At 35.2% G+C, this 4,348-nt stretch overlaps 1 pseudogene; it reads right to left on the bottom strand.

Annotated features, from left to right (window-relative positions):
• Window positions 1-2,241: 2,241 nt before the first annotated feature.
• On the bottom strand, window positions 2,242-3,294 carry LOC149143450 (UDP-sulfoquinovose synthase, chloroplastic pseudogene; annotated as a pseudogene).
• Between the last annotated feature and the right edge of the window lie 1,054 nt (window positions 3,295-4,348).

Genomic DNA, 4,348 nt, shown 5'->3' with positions numbered 1-4,348 from the left:
ACCTGAAGAACACAGGCATATTCATAACTTGGGCCAGGTAAACTTCATAACGGAAGTACAAGCGAATTAAGGCGAATTACCTGGATCTCATTAATTTCAGGGACCAAGTAGTAAAATTGAGCGACTACTTGAAATGGTTTCCCAATCTCCACACGAAGTATTTGCATCGGGCTAAAATTCGAGCAAAAACACATGCACAGGAAGTAATCACTGGAGGATCAATTAAAAAAAAATGTATTAGTCAGCAACTATTATTTAGTTCAGAATGATCAATCTGATTTTCATCGCACTATTATATTTCTCACTACAACATTAAAATGGAATGCGAGATTCTTAACTTGGATTTGGTCCATGAATAGATGCATTCACTGAAACAGCGATAATTAGACGGAATGCTGGCAAATCAACAGAAATTTAGTTATTCACTGTAAAGGTCATCTCTTACTCTTGGGCTTTTAATTGATCTATGGAGGTGCACTTGAGCATTTCATCTGCAAACAAACAAAGACAGTTGACTTCCACAAAAAAAAAATCTATAAGCACTGATACGATAGCAATTCAAATTAAAATACAGTTCTCTGCAATATGATTTGGTTTTCAATTTATATTTATAGTGAATCCGTTTGTCTTGAATTTGAAGATGATTTCTGCTTACCACTTTCTTGCATTCATTGGTAACGAAGGATCCCTCGTTTGGGTGTAGAGAAATATATTCTGGATGTAAGTAGTCGTCTTTAACTTGCCGATAAACCTCTCTAAAATTATTCCTAAAATAATTTTGTAAGGGACCTTTAAGGGCCTCTTCCATGACAGCAAAGACACAGGAGATCTTTAAGTGTCTCTGCCAAAGAGCAAAGACACTTAAGGCAGCCTATTCTTTTTCTTTTGTTTCCTAGTTACATTCTAATGTTTAAATTTGATATGATTCCTGGCTTGATTAGTGTCCTCTCATGTTCTACATCCTCTGCATTTCAACATAGTCCAAAGAAACAGGTTGATTTCCACCATCAGCGAGCCCACTAGCTTGAATATGTAACTGTGTCTTTAGAACCTCTGGTTTACATGGAGTATTAAAGTCAGGTACTCCAATGTTTTAAATTTCTAGCAATGTCATGTATTCCAACCTTTATATTTTTAGCTAAGGTTAGTTGACAAGAATAAGCCGCTAGCACTAACAATCTGTACCGACAAAGATACACCAAAGATCTCGATTACCAGGTATTTGCTGTTAAATAACTTGAAGCACTAATTCAAAATTTAGAGATGTTACAATTGTGTTGGAGGAACGCGACATTAAAAGGAAACTCGTTGTTGCCAACTGTGGTTCTAATGTTGATTAAAATTAACAATCCACTGATGTTGCAGTAGCCATTCTTTGTCCAGATGTAAGTGTCAAATCGTAATGTCTCAGGATAGATGATTTCAAACTATTTAGAGAATAGTCAAATACATCTTTCAAAGAGTTAACTAAGCAAGTAATTGACATCTTGATTCTCAACAACATTTTGAAGTTCTTGGCAGCTCAAGAGTTTGAAGTTGTTTCTACAAAGAAAATGCCAGATTTATGGAACAGAGCTCTAAATGATATTGAGAATTACAGGTTTATAATTTATCTATAGCGACATCTAAATATGCAGAGTATAGGTTATGGTTTGCATTTTGGAAGATGCGATTTATATATTATATTGTGGAATTCTTATTACAAATATATAAGATGAAATGGGAGCTTTTATATTCTGAGAAAGTTGAAGGCTGACATAATGATTTTGTTTTGTAGTTTCTTGTGACGTGAATCTGGCAACATCACTTGTTTGATTACTGATGAAATTTATTTCATGACTTTTTTTTTACTAATGCAGTATGTACAGGACCTGTGACATCATAAAGATGATATTTCCCATTTTTTGAACAGATTATATGAACATATTTTAAAGGAACAGAATTTCCTGATTTCGAGATTAACCTGGACATTGACCTTCTGAGGATATATTTGGGGATTTTCTGTTTCAGGTCTCCGCAACTTGGTTTTGGTTTCCTCTCAGTGCATAGGTCCACATAAGTATTGGGCCCAACTATAGCCCTTACAATCTAGAATGTGTTTTCTGTTAGGCCCTTACAATGAACCCTTTATGGAAAGTAGTGAAGTAAAGATGTTGTCAACGCCCATACTGTTAAAGAATTTGAGATAGCAATAAAGAATATAATTTGATAGTTTTGACAACCCTTATGAAGCATCGTTGCTTATTTGTGAATCTGGCTTTTGAAAAACTTTCCATAAGTTCTAGCTCGACTATTTACCAAAAACTCGTAGTCCAGTCTATTTATGAGTTCTTTGTGTCCTGTAGTTTCTGAAGTTATGACACCATAAACCACCCCTTGATTGAGGTCTGTAGCCCTTAGTTCCCGAGCCTTTAAAGTAAAAATTTTGTTGTGCAAATCGTGCACTTTTCTGAGATGATAAAAGGAACTTGCTTTCTTCAGATATAGCAGTGTATTTGTCCTGCCATTATGAGTAATAGTAATGTACCCTTCCTCAATTTCAATGTTAGGAGTTCCATATTCTCCCATGCTACCCAGTTTAAGTTTTAACCATATGGAATTCTGGGCTGAATTCCTTGATAGAAAAAAATCACATTCTTGGTTCCAATCACATTGTTATTCTGAGTATACACTGCTCTTCCTCTGTCTATCATGGAATATGGAGCAGAACTCTGTTCTCCAAAGTGTATGACTGCCTCGGGTTCAAAGGACTTGAAAGCCTCTGCAAGGAAATCAAAATTAGAAACATCTACTGCAACGAGGTCAAGTTGTTTGCTAGAGAATTTCTTCCATCTCTTTATTCTCTTCTGAATCGAGACCATGGCTGTTAGAGACCGATCCCAAGCTTCTAGGAAAACAACCTGCGGACAAGGCTATCAACAAGGACAACTTGGTATCCTTTATTTGAGAGATGCAAAGCTCTCGCCCATCCACAGTAACCATCCCATCCTTCAACCATTACTTTCTTACCATTTACCTCCCTCTTCCATGGCAGGGGATGTTGTTTTCACTTCTTTCTCCTTCATAGCTATAGCCCTCGGGGAAAATTTCGCAATATTTCTTCTACTGCACTGTCTTTTAAACAAAGATAAAGATAAAAATTTACTGCATCCAAACAAGGCCTCTTGCTTCCAAAATGAAATAGAACTCTGCCCTCTTCTAAAGGAAATTGCATTAGCAGGCATCTAGATAGTTAAGAGGCTTAATGCAAGCCATTGAATCCAAACAAGAAGCAGTCGACAACATCTATGACATGGGTTCACTGTTTGTCAAGAAGTGCCATTAAAAGCCACAATTCCATCATTTTTCATGAAATGTCTCTATGCAATATTTTATTGCTCTCCCTGACAAAGAAACTCTTGCATTATTATATTAGAGAGCATGTTTCGTCTACCATAGCAAACATGAACTATCATATTTTAGAGAAACTAAATCTCAATTGTTGGGACAATTCGATTCTAGAATCCAAAGTTACACTTCACCTTCTATTTCATTGCTTTTTGGATGTTGCAATGAGAATGATCTTTCGGTTTCACCTGGCTTGGTTTTCTCATATTTTATAATATGCCTTGATTGTTTTATTGCAACGAATCATTGTTTTATTCTTTCAGCAACAAATCTTGCTTACAATGTCAAGTTTGCCTTCTATGTGGGTGCGAATTACATGAACAATATAAGCACGACAATTTTGCTTGCGATGTATCATTTCTTTTAAAGCTATGGACTTCTCCATAAAGCTTGATGCAATGATTTTCATGGATCTTATTATCATGTACTTACAAAAAAAGGATTCACCAAAACATAAACAGTTCTATGGCATAATTTTTTTTGGGATACCTTCATGTGATTGTCAAATTTCAACAACAGTGATTTGTTTTGGTGCTTGTCTGGAATTTTATTGTGTCAAATTTTATTGTATTTTAATGTTTTTCTAGTGTATGATTTTGTAGTGATATGAACTGATTTTTTTTTTTTTTCCAGATCTTAACCCTATGAACTTTCAACCTGTTGTCAAGTAGTGTAAAAAAAAAAACAACACCAGAAACAGTACAATATTTCATTTCCAATCTGTCTGTAGATAAGCAGAGGCAAGGACAATTTTCTATTTAATTCCGTTGTGAGCTGCATTACTGAAAATAATCTCTAGACAATACCGGAATATCTTTAGTTACCCATCTGTGTTTCTTTGGTGCTTTATACTTTAGGCCCAATTATGTTTAGTTTATTCCTCATTTAGATCTCGAATTTCTTTTAGGCTTTCTATCTCCCATATATGCTAGTCAAAACTTCATTCCATGTTGTACGTTTT

This window comes from Pinus tabuliformis, chromosome X (assembly GCF_031772625.1).
Source record: "Pinus tabuliformis cultivar Carrire ecotype Pingquan chromosome X, CPIR1, whole genome shotgun sequence".
In the NCBI taxonomy this organism is placed as follows: Eukaryota; Viridiplantae; Streptophyta; class Pinopsida; order Pinales; family Pinaceae; genus Pinus; species Pinus tabuliformis.
Note: the sequence above shows the minus strand (reverse complement) of the source record. Positions and strands in the feature narration are given on the sequence as shown.